The sequence below is a fragment of the Vulpes vulpes genome, chromosome 1, assembly GCF_048418805.1.
Source record: "Vulpes vulpes isolate BD-2025 chromosome 1, VulVul3, whole genome shotgun sequence".
In the NCBI taxonomy this organism is placed as follows: domain Eukaryota; kingdom Metazoa; phylum Chordata; class Mammalia; order Carnivora; family Canidae; genus Vulpes; species Vulpes vulpes.
Genome location: NC_132780.1, coordinates 184997006 through 185013344, shown reverse-complemented (window position 1 = coordinate 185013344; position 16339 = coordinate 184997006). Strand labels below are relative to the sequence as shown.

Here is a 16339-nt window from a genome sequence, read left to right as displayed (position 1 = left end):
AATATCACCTTAATCTCCAATACTTTTTCAGTCAAAGTTCACTGCTTGATTGAGATTTTCTTTTGTTGTTGTTTTGTTTTTTGTTTTTGGGTTTTTTTTTGTTTTTTTTTTTTTGTTTGTTTTTTTTTTGCTATGGAAAACCTTCTAGGTACAATTGACATACTTTGAAATAATACTTTAATACATTTTACTATTTGAAGACTTTAAAATGAAGAGAGATACAAAAAATAATACAGAAAGTTCCATACAAAATTTTTTAAAATTAAAAGGTAACCAAAAATACATATAAGATCCCTCTTTTACTTACTTTTTCTGTGTCTTTAAGGAATAATAACTTATAAAGCTGAAGCCCCCAATATTCTTCCCTCTAATTCTATTTGTCTTCCTCCCTCTCTAAAATGAACCACTACAATGCATTTGCTCTGTAGGTAGCCCACATTTTTATACTTTTACTACATAGAAGTATATAAATCTCCCTATAGTTACTAATACACCGTAAGCTTTGATATACAGACATTCTATCATTCAATTTTAAGTATTATGTCATTCCTATTTTATTTTCATCTTATCCAACAGGTTATTTTTAACCATTGAAGAGGCTTTTATTTAATTTTTAAAAATCTGTTTATTTTCTTGATTGATTTTGAAATTATATTTCACTAAGAAAACTTGGACTAATGAGGAATTAATTCTCTGAAATCTGTTGAAATTCCTTTTTGACCTATTAGTTAGTCATTGTTTTTTATAAATGTTTTCCATGAACTTAAAAAGAATGTATACACACTATTTGTGGGGCCAGGATTAATCCAGCTTGCTAAGTATTTTTGTGAATTATCCTTCGATAATTTGCTCATTTTCATAGATCTTGATGCCTCCATTGAATTGTTTTATTAATACAGAAGATTAGTACCAACGATGTCAAATACCCACTATTCCTGTAGGTATCTTTGAAGTCCCAGTTCTGTTATCTTTGAAGTTCCCAATATATCTTGACCGAAAGTGTCACCTGAAGGAAATGTGACACGATTCCCTGGCAGAAATCAACTGACCATATTTGAAGGTTAGGTATCTAACTTGGAGTGCCTCCCATAAGGTTTACAGCCCTGACTAGACACCCATATCCTGCTCATGCATAAGGAGTGTTCTATGTATACAATCCTCTAGCTCATCTATGCTAAATGCCACTATTTTCATCAATGAGAACCCATTTCTAACACCCACAATGCTAATTAGCAAGACTTTCATCAATGGAAACTTGTTTCTAAGCACTCATAATAATTAGCGAAGGCTCTGGTGTTGATGGGAGTCAAAGATAGCGGAAGCGCTTTCAGTAGCCACTTCCAGAGTGTGAATTTTAGATTAAATGCCCTCTAACCAGCATGAAGTATAAATATCTGATAAAACAACTGAGCTGAGCCCCTGTGGTATATGTCATGATGAACACACCTATTTATACTGAATTGTGTATATTGAAGTGGTTTAAGATAAATCACAGATATCAAAACAATCTTATAGCTTAAAATATCTATATCCTGTTGCCTTGAGATGTGATTGATCTATTTTCTTGACAGAAGGATATTCAGTCTGTTTTGATTGCAGATTTGTCCAATTCCTCTGGTAATCTTATCAGTATTTGTGTTACATATTTCACGGTTATTTGATTAGCTGTATACAGATTCATATTTTTATAACATCTTGGTGGACGGTTGGTTTTAGTGATTTGTAATGTTTCTTAATTTAAAATGGTTTTGCCTTAAAAAACCTGCACTATTCAATATTAATTTTGCTGCAGTAGCATTGTTTAGACCAGCATTTGCTATCTTTATATTTTTAACCTTTGTGTGTCATTTTTTTGTGTATTTCTTACATACACATCTATCTATCTATCATCTATCTATCATCTACCATCTATCTATTATCTATCTATCATCTATCTATCTATCTATCATCTATTTATCTATTATCTATCTATCTATCTATCTATCTATCTATCTATCTATCTATCATCAATCAATCATCTCCAACCTTTCACTGTGCCATTTTAGTCAGGTCCTATTTCAAATTGGTGATGTATAAAAGATTATTTCCAGACTGGTATTCTGGGGTTTGTCTATACTGTTTTTCCTTGGCTTCTTCCCTCCTATCTATCCTCCCTTTTCATTTCTATTTGTGAAATTGATCGTGTTTTTCTTATTCTTCCCTCTTGTGATTTTTTTTCTGATAACAGGGAAGTTATTTCCATTCCATTAGTGCTCCTCTTGCCTTAAATTTCTAGGATTAATAATTATATATTTTTCTAACCATTACTGAGGTTTTATAACTTTTTAATGCTATTCTTTACATACTTCAACAATTTAATATGGATCATAATTTCTCAACCTCAGTACTACTGACATTGGGGCCCAGATAATCTGTTGTTATAGGGCACTGTCCTGTGCATTGCAGGAAGATAGCAGGATCCCTAGGCTCTATCCACTACATAGCATAGTCCTTTCCTCAATTGTGACAAATAAAAGTGTCTCCAGATATTGCCAAATGTCCCCTGCAGGGTAAAATCACACCCCAGTTGACAACCACTGATTTAGAGGATAAATAAGACTGATAAAGCTCCTACTCTGTTATAAAATAACAAGGCAAGAAAAAAAGGTAAAATTTGCAAGCTGATATATACCTAACCATCTTGTACAATTAGCCTCTTAATTAACAGCTAAGGAATTAAAAGCCAACCATATGTCTAAGTTTTTAGAATTACAGTTCTTGTAAAGTTGTTTGATCACCATTTATTTTCCTATCTTCATGAAACTTTAGTTAAGAGCCAAATAAAAGTAAAAAGAGGTTTTTACCTTTAATTGCTTTCCCTAAAAGTATCTGTGTGTCTACAGAGATTTAGACAGCCACTGGGGCCAAGCCAGGATTCCCGTAGTGAAACAATTGACTTGGCATCACATTGACAACATATAAACAACAGTTTGTCAACAGGCTTCACATTAGTGACAGAACATTTTTTGGCAAAATAGAGGCATCCTTCTGGGCACCATGGCAAAAAACAGCTACTCGCTTTCATTTACCACTCTTCTGTATGGAGTACCAAATTAATTAAAAGATTATAATTGTGACATTTGTTTAGAAAGATTTTTTTAAGGAAAAAATACAGCAGAGCAGAATTTCTGCTGAAAAGAAAATTTGCCTCTAGCAGTTTATTCATAGTTGCTATAGACCTATAAACTGTGGGTAACTGTTAAAGGTTTTGTGTTTTTGTTTTCTTTTGTTTTGATTTGATTTGATTTTTTTCTTAAGTTAAAACTAACAGTATGGAAGTTATTTGATAAGCAAATTTGGGGAATGTAAGTATTTTCCCAAAAAGATGATCATAATACTATACCTTATTCTGCTTTCAAAGTTAGTTCATAGAAAATATAAATGGGAAATAAAGCGAAAGCAAAACCATACATTTATAAAAACATAATTTCTTTGGAATAAAATATGAAGATTGCTTCATAGCTTTCATAAAACAGAGTGAGCTGAGATTCATGGGAACCTGAAAACGCTCAAAGGAAAACTTAATTCTCCTAAATGTGTAAAGAATAAAAGGACTTAAACTTGAATAAATAACCACTATTTCAATATCAAAATCACTTAATAAAGGTGAAAGTAGTTTATCCTGTTGGGAATGGAAACCTAATGCATACATCTGTGGTTGGAAATTACTGAAGACAGACAGAGGATGGACTGTGCTTAGCCTCTTTATGCCTACTAAAGGTAAACATTGTTTAGAGAATATTGAAAATATTCACTGTAGGCACATACTTGTGCTCTTTTAACCCAAAGGTAAAAAGTACTGGAAATCAATAGGGTTATTTAGGAAGACCATGAACATAAATGTTGGTGAAGCTGAAGGCACTAGACCTACAACTTACTAAAAAGTATTTTAAAAGCTATTTTAACATTTGTGCCCAGATTTTTTTATGTTATTTGACTATAATAATGTCTGAAATAGAGTTTCTAATTCTGATAGGTTAGTCACTTTCTTGAAGTAGCTTGTCATAAATGGCATCTCTGCCCTGGGAACATGCATTCTAAGTTCCTTAGGGTGGTATTCAATTACTCAATCCTTTTTTCAACACTTCTGTGCATCTAGTCTAAGCCAGCACTTATGGTAAGTGTAAAAATCAGATGTACTCACTGCTCTGCAAGGACTCATGGTCTAGAAGAGATGATCAGCATATTAACTGATATGCTATTTAAAAAAGTACCTGGAGAATGTATAACTAACCCAAACTTTGTGGTTAGCTTGATAAAGGGTGGGAGGACTTTTACTGTCAGGTTGTTGCATAAGAAAGGCCAGAGATAAAACAAGATGCCCTCCGCGGGTACTTGAAAACAGGGAGTAGAAAGGTGAGGAAAATGCCTTGTGTGTGGTGTCCAGCAGCTGGTACCTCATTCTGAAGTCTTTGGGATGCTTTTGAAGAGTTCTGAGAAGAGGAATGACATAAACAGTGTTGCATATTGTTACCACAGTACGGATGGTGCCGCAGGCATCCTGGGACAGAGACAGAGACTAGTTAGCAGGCTTGCTCTGACAGAACAAGGAAGAATGGAAATATATATATATATATATATATATATATATACACATATATATATTAAAGAATGGAAATATATTATATAATATAAATATATATATAAAGAATATATTATATTATATAATATAAATATATATATATTAAGGCAAAGAAATAAGCAATACTTAGAAGAGAAAATGGGCCAAACCTTCTGATTTAATTGAATGTGAGAAGTTAAGAAAAAACATTTCCAAGATTAGTAACTATTGAATATATATAGTACCATAATTTGAGATCATATATGTAGGGGAAGAAAATAATAAGTTCTATTTTGAGCATGCAAAATTTAACAAACATTTACTGAGTATTTACTATGTACCGGGCACATTTAGGAGCTAGTGATACCACAGCAAACAAAACTGACCAAAATACCTACAATCATGAAGCTTAAATTTATTGTGAGATGCAGAGCAACAAGATAAATATGTAAAATATTCAGAATGTTAAACAGTGATCATAATAATAAGAAGAAAAAGGAAAAGAAGTTATGGATTGAACTTGAACTTTTAGAAAATATGAGCCAGGAGAAACTTCACTGAAAAAAAATGACTTGAGTAATGAGCTGGTTTGGAGTGGGAAGCAATTGTCATCAATATTTACCAAAAGAATGAAAATCACAGAAAATACATTTTTATTTTGCAGTTTAAAAATAAGAAATCAGTAAGATTAATAATAACTTTATTTTTCCACTCTGGTTCTTCCATCTACATCTATTGCCCACTTGGGACAAAATATGCTCATAGCGGTCAATTCCTTCTCACAGATAATATATTAAATGTCAGAAGTTCTCAGTCACGTCTAACAATTTCTTGTGTCCCAGGATTCAAATAATCAACAATAATTTTATTTTAATGTTTCATTTTTACTGTATAAAATATGTTAAGAGGGATCATTCTCTACTAGTGGTTTCTACAAAATAACCTCTACTTAAGATCTTCATGCTCTTATGGCAGCTGTGATGCGAAGGTGTAGGTGTCTTTTTCTTCAGATTTTAACTATGCCTTAGGCTGAGAAGATTTTACTACAGTCACTCAATAATCCTTTCCATTAATATTGTCTGTGCTATAATTCTACTTATACTTCTGGTTATAGCTCACTATGATTTTCTCTTATAGGTGTTTATGAATGTTACCACGTGAAGTATGAAAAAATACTACATTCCTACTATGTGCCATAAAGACCAATGATCTAGGTTATTTGCTTCTAAAGATTTCCAGACTAAGAAACAGAGAAATTAAAAAAAATACTGTATACAATGCAATTTGACAATTAAAATTTTAAGGTAGCGCTATTCCACATGGAACTTTAGTGATGATGAAAATATTTTATATCCATGCTGTCCAATGTGGTAGCAACTAGTCCTATGTGGATAATGGGGACTTGAAATGTGACTGATACTAGTGAGGAATGAATTTTCAAATGTTACTTATTAATTTTTAAAAAGATTTATTTATTTATTTTAGAGAGAGAGAGAGACAGAGAGAGAGAGCACACATTAGCAGGGGAAGGGATAAAGAGATAGGGGGATGGGGACAGAGAATCTCCAGCAGACACCCCATTGAGTACAGAGACTATGCTGGGCTTGATCCCACCACCCTGAGATCATGACCCAGCCAAAACCAAGTCAGTTACTTAAATTTAAATTCCTTTATTCAAATTTAAATAGCTACCTGTAGCTAGTGGCTACCATACTGAACAGCACCATTAAAAAGTAAATACACTGGAAGAATAATCAGAAATTATTACCAAAGTGAGTTATGAACAATGACTCTTATTTAGCCAGATATACATGGGAAAGGGACTTAAAGGTCCAGGGAAGGCACAGGAAGTTATAGAAGTGTGAGGGAGCATGCCAAATTTGGGGAAACTCTAAGATTTTCCAATATGGATCAGCTGATAGTATATTAAATGTGGAGGCACAGTAGGGGGTTGAAAGAAATGAGAGGGATGAAGGGGTTTTTCTGTCATACAGAGCAATTTAGATTTTATTCTGTTGGCATGGGAGGCCACTGAAGAATTCAAAAGGAAGCAGAACATAATCAGATATGCATATTAGGAAGAATATCTTTTGAAATCAGACAGACCTAGTTAAAATTAAGTAAGGACCCTGAACAATTGTATTATATAATAAATAAAATGATTAAATAGATTAAAGGAATGTCCATGAAATATTCATACATCTATGAAATACTTAAAGGAACCAATCAGATAACTGACCACAAAGAAAAATTAAATCCAAATCAAAAGTAGAAAATTTAAAGACTAAAGTTTCTGCCCATAAATACAATCACTATAAATAGTATTTAAAAGCTTAACAAAAAGTTTTTAAAAAAGTGTTATACAACATGCCACTTAAAAACATACAGTTGTCATACTGAAAAAAAAAAAAACTATATAGTTGTCATACTGAAAATACCTCATTTTGTGCCCTGAGTACTTTTTTCAACCTAATGTGTTTAAAATCATGTAATTCAGTTTTGTGGCCACATGTGTATGGCTTGATTCCTGTCAGCTGTCATTGTAAGAGGGTTTAGGTAAGATATTCAAGCTACCTTTTTTTTTTAAAAACAAAAACAAAAACCTAAGTATTGTTTTCTGTCCATCTCCAAGTCTGGATTTGAATAAAAATAATATTAAATAAATGTTCATCATACTCTGAAAAGAATTTTTCTTTGTTTAAATTTTGTTAATTTGGGCTTAGATTTTTAATATCTCTCCAATTCCCTTTTGTATTCCCCTGATAGCCTAAACAGATGCTTAAATCATATTTACCATAATTAACCCACTTACTTTCCTTTGTTTTTGATTCTTTCTTATTAATGATTCTTCTCTACAGCTTCTGGTTTCTACTAAATCTATTCATTGGCAGGGTGCACAGTATAATCATAGCCTTTGAAAAATGGAGCAACTGTTTCACATTACTAAACAACAAAAATAATTTGATTGATTTTCAGTAGTCAGGTTTTCAAAATACTTCAAAGTCATATTATATGCTTTTAATCAATTCAGTGAAAGGTTAATATTTTGAAATATAAGGGCTCTATATATTTCAACTATTATTTTGAATAACAGATATGCATTTCAAACAAAATGCATTTCAAATTTGTAACATTTGGTAAGTACATTATGTGCCTTTTAAAGAAATGTATATAAGATTTAGAGTACAAAAACATTTTAAAAATAATATACTAATCAAGTTCAGAAATAAACATGTGCAAATCAAGTAATCAATTATTTTAAGTATATTAGGAATTCAAAAATAGTTTTCATTCAAGTATTTAGAGTACACTATACTGGCTCTGTGATGATATTACTTTAGAGTAGTATTACTTAGCATGTGAGTGAATTTGATAATTAAAGACTTAAAAGCAGTCCTTATGAAATAATTTCATGGCATTGTCTCTAGAGAAAGCATTAGGTGCAGGTTTGATTTGTTTACTACAATCATTCATTCTAAAATATATTTATTGTACGACCACAATACTTGAAAAGAGACTAGTGAAGAGACTATGATATTTAGGTAAGAAGGCAATAGGTAGGAATAAAAAGGTGAACTATGCATTTTCCATGTTCTCAAAGTGCAAAGTATTGTTACATACTAGTGATGACACAGAGAGGTGGTGGCACAAATGTAGTAAATGAAAAATCTGGTCAAAATTAATTGTTTGCTAAAGTATTTCTTACAATACCATCAGAGTCCTTAAATTTTCTTAGCAAAGATTTTGTGACTTCCACTAATTTTTTTACCATTATTTTACTATACATCATGCTTAAAAACTTAGAAGCTTGTAATTTCCCACAATAAATATCTTTTATTAAAAACAATTCTAACACATGTGATCATTCATATAAGATATACCAGCTATTAAGTATTCAGTTACTATTGCCTCCATTTGCCTGATAATCCATTTTACATATAGAATAATGATCCCTTTACTGAAAAAAAAACTTGAAAGGATAAAAGGAATCAAATAATACTTTTCTGAAAGGAAACTAAAGAGTGGCTTCAATTAAGTAATCTGACATTATGTGTTCAAAGTATCTTTTTAAAAGCTAAATTTTTCTGATGGACAACCATCTACTACAATTAAGACCATCTTTCTAATCAGTAGAGAGTATGCAAGATAGAAAACATTTGTTGGGTAAGTAGTGTTTGTAAAGTATTCCAGCCTTACGTATTTGTTGACTCATCCCTCTGTGTTCTTTAAGTAGTTTTACAATATTTAGAAAGATGAAAACCTGTTTTTAAAATACTATAAAAGGCTATTTTAGAAAAAAGTATACATTTTACATGACATATAAATTGCTTTCCAAGAAGAATTTGGTAGCATGTTTGGACAATGATACACTTACTCTGAAAAGGTTTGTGAGATTTTTAGGCTAAGAACTTATCAAGTGAGATTTTCCAGTTATAATACGTTTTCCATACCATAAATAGTGAATGGAATAAACACAGGTTTTTCTGAGAGGTAATTTTACATTTTGCCACATATTTGTCACAACATTCCACCTTAAAATAATATTTCTGATTTCTTACTTTAACTGACCCATTAATAGTCTTCCTCCCCAATTTCATGCTTCAGTGTGATCACTAACAAAACAGTCTACATTTCTTAGCTGGGAGGTAATAGCATTTCTGAATGACCTGAAATCCTTTGGAATTGTACTCTACCTGATTTTCAAGGGTGTTTAATCCATTTGTATGCTCCAAATTTTCCATTTGAATTTGCATCAGGTCATGTAATATCAGTTTCTTCTATGTCACCTGATGTAGCAATGACTTTATATAATGTGACACTGTGTAATGCACAGTTAAAAAAAAAAAAAAAAAAACCTTTTCTTCTATAAGAGCAGGATCTATCAGATGCCGTATCTGTCCTACACCACTGATTTATTTAATGTGTATAACTACTAAATAAAAAGAAATTAGCTGGTTTCATGTGTCCCAGTAACTTTTACCTACTAATCTTCCTAATTAGTCAAACCATTTAGTACCACAAATGGATTTTTCTTACTTAAAATTACATAGAAGCAAATACATCAAAATTATAAGAAATAAATTACTAAAATTTCATTTCCCCCCCTCCTACCTATGGAATTTGTCAGGCTGGACTGCAAGAAAGCAATATCACTATTATTGAATTTTATTTATATGCTCGGTTAAGCTGTGAATCCTGGGAAGGGAGCATGACCCATGGCTAAAATTTAGTAGGTAAATGATAGTGAATGCCATGTTTAAGACCAGACTTTTGTATTATCTTTTAGATTAGGAATCTACAAAGAATGGCTCATCAGCCAAATCTGAATCACAATCTGTTTGATAAATAAAAGGTTTTTGGAACACAGCTACAACTGTTGTCTTTCATAGAGTCTATGGATGCTTTCAAACAACAGAGGCAGAACTCAGTAGTTGCCACAAAGTCTATATACTCTGTGATTCAGTGCCCTCCAAATTTCCTCCCTGGCCCCTTACAGAAAATGTTCGCCAGTCTCTAACATAGATCATTTAGGGAATGTGGACTGTTGGTTACATGATGCTAAAACAGATACTATCATAAAAATTCTTTGCAAGGTGCCATAATTTTATAAGGTAAATAGGTTGAAATACTAAAAGAAATTAATTTTCCTGTAAGCCCCAAGAAAAAGTCATATCTTGTAGCAAAAGGAGTTTTCATTTCTTATTTAATATGATATCCCATCATTTCATACAAGAAAAACAAGCATTGAGAAAGAGCTGATCCACCCACTTCAAAGGACAGTTGGTAAGACAATTGGGCTAGGGGAACTTGCCCTGAGTAGTGAGACATTTGTGCTTCCAGTCCAATCAAGCAAGTCTTTAAAAAATATTAAAGAAGAGTGAGTTTCACTCTAAGAAATGAATTAAAGATAATGTCTAGCACACCGTCTGGTTCCCAGAGATAGTTCCTCCATTCAAAACATCTGTAAGAGAATGTGGAAGTAACAAATTCTATATACTATAGCAACAACTTTACACTCTATTCCCTCACCAAACTGGGAGGGAAATTTCCAAGCTCCTCTCTGTCAAAAGACTGTTTCCAAAGAGAGTTCTAGACATGATATTGGGCTAGGTGATAGATGGGCCAATAAGTAGAGGACAGTAAATAAGTTTGTTAAGAGCAGCCCACAGTGAGGATTGCAGACATAACCCACCAATGGACATTGGAGAATAAACCCCATGGAAGGGATTTTACCAGTAGAAGTCTAGTGTAATAGGAATAGATGCCAGCATCTAGAACTGTGTATGATTTGATATAGAAATGGACTTCTCTCTTGGTGTCTTCTAATGATGCTTAAATGCTACTATTTAATATTTCCTTTTGAGGAAGAAGTGTCCGTATCATCAGTATTTTCTCTCTTGGGAACCACACTCAGAATCATCTATTTAAGATCTCAAACCCCTGGCTAACCAACACTCAATTACAAAAGCCACTTCCAGATGATTTTGGCCATCTAGAAGGAGGATGATTATGGCCAATATGACTATCTGCTGTCTCTTATACAAACAAAAAACTTCACAAGAGTGTTAGCCAAATCCTCATCTTCTATCCATCCTTATCCACATCAGCCTGAGGGCACCCCCTTGTTTTCACCTTTCCTGACTCCAATCCCTTGTTGAAGGATTTAGCAACTTGTCTGTCTCTTCATGTCCACCTAGGAAATAACCTATGCTTGACTTCTGCTTCAATGTCCTCAGAATCTCCTGGAAATACAGCTTCCAGTGCCCGACCACTCAACTTCATATCTATACCAATCTAATGAGGATCTTTGAATTCTGTGTTTTATATTCTCAAATGCTCTTTAGCTTCCCCGAGGACTCGGCTATACCTATTTTTACCCTTTGTCTTTTTCTTTCTTTCCTCTTTTTAAAAGGTTTTATTAGGGATCCCTGGGTGGCGCAGCGGTTTGGCGCCTGCCTTTGGCCCAGGGCGCGATCCTGGAGACCCGGGATCGAATCCCACGTCGGGCTCCCGGTGCATGGAGCCTGCTTCTCCCTCTGCCTGTGTCTCTGCCTCTCTCTCTCTCTGTGTGACTGTCATAAATAAATAAAAATTTAAAAAAAAATAAAAATAAAAGGTTTTATTAATTAATTTATTTGAGAGACAGACAGACAGAGAGAACAGTGAAAAGAGCAGAGAGGGAAGGAGAGAGAGAGAATCTCAAATAGACTTCCCCTGAATGTGGAGCCTGAGATCATGACCTAAGTCAAAACCAAGAGTCACACACTTAACTGAGCCACCCAGACGCTCCATCCTCTTTTTGAAAAATTACCAATCACCAAGGTTCTGGCACAATATTCTGGTAAAAACATTAGGGATATGAAAGTGCATGGAAAATCTGTTCTTTCCCAGATGATAACCAATTTATCCTAAATGAAGCTTCAAAATAAACTGAAGGTCTTGGTATTATTTTAGAAATTGGAAATATGATTGATGCCCTGCTTCCATCCTTAGGTTTTATTGCACTTAAAGTTTATATATCTATATTGCCTTATTATTTCATTCTTGTTTGTTTTGTTTTTATCCTTATCTGTGATTTTGAGTGCTTCCATCACCTGCCATAGCAAATATCTTGGCAAGTACAATAACTGGTCTTGATTTAACTGTTGCCTATTTGTTCTATCTTTCCCACTCACCAGGTTTCTTTCCACTCCCTGAGTCTCTTCAGCTTCATTAAGATTTACTTATCTCCATTAGAAATTTCCATTGATTCCAGAAACAATACTCAGCCAGGATATTATGATACCACTGGAGGAGGTGTCAGTAAATATTTGAATATCACCCTTGACTCTTACTGACCTGAAATACTCCTGGAGTTCTGTCTCCATGGCTCACTCTTTCCTTTCAGACATTAATTTGGGTCTGATTACAAGATATAGAATCCATTGCCTATAACATAATTTGATTAAATGATTAATCTTTTGTTCAAATGGAAATAAGAACTGAAATACTTATATATACTTCCAGAAATTGTTACTGAATGCACATAGTTGTCTAATGCATCCTGGCAAATTTTCTTTGTGGAATTAACAGGACCTGAGGGAAAATTCAGTCATTAAACTTAAATTTGCATCTGGGACCTTTCAGGACAATAGAGAGTCTCAATCTTGATTTGAAGTTAACAAGGGACAAAGCTTATGAATTAAATTCCCTTTGTTCTACTATCTCCACTCTGTTCCTTTAATACATACACAGAGCTAGGTATGCAAAAAAAAAAAAAAAGTGCTATATACATTGATACAGTCCAGAAACCAATCTCTTTCTGTACTTTTATCAAATATAATTGACATACTTAAAAAGAATGTCTTCTGGGTATCCTACCAAAGGTATGCAAGGCACTACATTAAAAAAAATGAAAGAATCTATTCAGGGGTATTTTCAAGTGCACTCTGTATATGTAATATGAAGTTGAAGAAGCTCTCAGAAAATTCATTTGTTTCTGCAAGAAGCATCTGGAATTTTAAATCTTCTGACTGTAGCTTTTGGGAATAGCAGCTCTTAGGGACTTAATGCCTTAAATGCATAAGATAATTTGACCTCTGGAATCTGAGAGCCTTGAAGACTGCACTAGTTTGTTTGCATAAACTTCCCAGAAACAAAGTGTTTTTTATTTTTCAAAAGTATTCTATCATGAAAGAATATCCATCCCTTCCACCCCTTCTAAAGCCTATAATACTTCATATTTACACTTTTGCACACAATGACAAAAGGCACAGAATAAAGTGTTGTTGCCAATTATGTCATGGACCAGACCACCCCAGGGTTTCAGTGATCTCCTGGAGTTAGAAACAGAGAAGAATAACAAGGGTAGCATTTAGTTTTTTCTTTCCTTGGAAGACAATGAAAAACTCTAGATTTGCTGCCAGATGGGAGGCTCTACAATGCAGTGTCTATAGAACAAAACTGGTGATGCTTTTTGGACCATGTGGGTTTATGCACATAATCTGCAGAACTCAAAGGAACACTATTTTTGCAAGCATTGCATTTAATGTGGGAAATAAAGCATGAGTGGAGCACACCCAATGGTGCTTGCAAGATGTTGTGCTGGTCTTGAGTTAACCTATTCCCTCACTACCTGAGGTACTACTAGGAAATCACTTAGCATAAAGGAGACTTAGGCCATTATTGTTATTTTTACTGATTATTGAGTTGGGGTAATATTACATTCCTAGTACCATTAATGAAAATGATTATTTTTAAACAAGAATATAATCTTAATTTAAATTATTTTTAAAATTTTAATAAAATTGAAGTGAGCTTTTAAAAACAGTATTTGCAGCATTTCTACTGTTTGCCAGTAAGATATTTATAAATGAGATAATGAAATGAGATAATGCATTTGAAACTATCTTTTAAACTAAAAAGCATTTTAAAGCTTTAAGATACTTTTGTCACGTTTGAAAAATACTAGATTTCCCATCACAATATGGCTTCGCCTACTGTATACTTACTGGTACATTTAATGTATCTGATGAGCTCAACATATGACCTAATTGGTGAAGTTATTGTGCTATCATGCGGGTTCTTAAAATAGATTACAATGGAGAAAAAGTCTCCATATTTCATCAGTCATATCCCTGGCAAGAAGCTGGTGGCATTGTCCTACAGAGTAATTAAGAAAAGTTTAAGGTTGTGATAAATGAGTTTAAATGAAAGTAGCAACTGGAGGTAAAGTACTCTCAAGCTAATGGTAGGGATTTGTTGCCACACCTGGTCTGAAGAGTAAGGGGATGATGCAGGTACTATACCCCAGGAAGAGAGTCACAGAGAACTTTGGAAGAATGCATCCACAGTTGACCCTTGATCAACATGGGTTTGAACTGCACAGGTCAAATGATATGTGGATTTCTTTTCAATAATTTTTTTTTTTTTTTTTGCGATTTGTGATAATTTGAAAAAACAAATGAGCTACAAAGCCTAGAAACACTGAAAAAAAATTAAGGAAAAGTTGGATATTGTAAGAATATTGTATATAATTCATATAACATACAAAATATGTTTTAATTGATGTTTGTGTTATCCTTAAGGCTTCCAATCAACAATTGGTTATAAGTAGCTAAGTTTTGGGGGAGTCAAAAGTTACATGTGTATTTTTTATTGAACAGATTACTGCCCTTAATCCCCACATTATTCAAGGATCAACCATATTACCATGTTTGGGAGGGTGCTTTGGAAATAAAATCCCAACTTTCCTCAACTTTCAACCTCCAATCTTTTGCCTATATTTACTGCCAGTTGAACCCAATATTAGGCCAGAGAACAGAAGATACCATTAATAAAGTTCATAAATGTTAACTTCTTGAGGCACATAGCAGGGTGGATCTTGCAGGGTAAATAATGAATATATAAAAAATATAGAGAGAACTAAATTCAGAATTAGAAAAATTTCTGAAATGATTTCCATGTTAAATATGAAAGTATATGTTTAGAATAAATTTAATTGTTTTAGATGGGTTTACTCATTCACTTATTCAGCAAAACTTTAGTGAATACCTACTATGTGTGCTGTTCTATGCAAGGTACTGAATAAAATATTTTATATGATACCTCTTTTCCAGAATTTTATCATTTCATCTGAAATACAGGTGAGAAAAGCCAATGATTTTAACCTCATTCAATAAAGGAGAAAGTCAAGTGAATAGGAGGAAGCTTTGGGGAAAAAATACAGCTTAAGCCAGTGTTAAGGAAAGATAGGAATTAGACAAGTGGACAATGGATGAGAGGGAGAAGTGATAGTAGCTAGTAGAAAAGCAAGTAGAACACGTAAACATACCCCAGCTCAAGAAGTCTAGGTTCAGGAAACTGGAACTTTTTCAGTTTTCTTGGAAGGAAGGAAAAACCTAGGGCCAACAAGACCGGCTTAGATCAGTAAGGTGCTTTATTTAATATTAGTAGTGGTATTTTATCCTAAAATGGATAGCCAAGGAAGAATTTTAAGCCAGGAAACCGCCTAAAGAGATTTGCATTCAAAAAATTAATTATGGCAGATGTGTGGAAGATATATGGGAAGAATGTGAAATGGACAGCAGTTAAGAGAGTACTTCAAAATTCAGAAGAAAAGTGCCAAAGGCTTTGCATTAGTCTTCAGATCTCCAGAGAAACAGAACAGAATACAATCTGCAGTAGGCAAACTGAAAGATCCAGGAGAGCCAAAGGTGTAGTTCCAGTCCGAAGGCCAGTATGCTTGAAACCCAGAAAGAGCCAATGTTTCAGTTTGAATACAAAGGGAGGAAAAAAACAATGCCAGTTTAAAGGCAGCCAGGCAGGAAGAATTCTCTTTTACTCTTGAGAGGATCAGTATTTTTGTTCTAATCAGACTACCAGTTGTTTAAATGGAGCCCACAAAATTTGCAGAGGGAAATCTGTTTAACTCAGTCTACTGATTCAATTGATTATCTCTTCCAGAAAAGCTCTCAAAGACACACCCAGAGTAATTGACCAAAGGTCTGGGCACCTCTTGGCCTAATCAAATTGACATGCAAAAGTAATTATCCAAGGCTTGAAATCAGGAACAATGATGGAATACTGCAAAAAAGTATAAGCTATTGGAAATCCAATGGCTCTTACAGATGACCATCAAACTTGATTCCCAAGAGCCTCTCTTGCATACCTGGGTAAAATGTAATGTCACTGACCACTATAAGCAATACACCTGGGGAGGAGTAAATATAGGGGAGATAAGATTTGGAAAGGTTGAGC

The 16339-nt window shown here is 33.6% G+C and overlaps 1 long non-coding RNA gene across 7 annotated transcripts in view; it reads right to left on the bottom strand.

The window, feature by feature from the left end:
- LOC112923172 (uncharacterized) overlaps positions 1-16339 on the bottom strand; it is an 895045-nt gene that overhangs the window by 260130 nt on the left and 618576 nt on the right. Inside the window, exon 7 of one of the 7 annotated variants that reach the window (XR_011997185.1) lies at positions 12440-12529. The exons of the other annotated variants lie outside the window; for them this stretch is intronic. This is a non-coding gene — a long non-coding RNA (uncharacterized lncRNA). The remainder of the gene's footprint in view (positions 1-12439; positions 12530-16339) is intronic. 7 annotated transcript variants of the gene reach the window in all.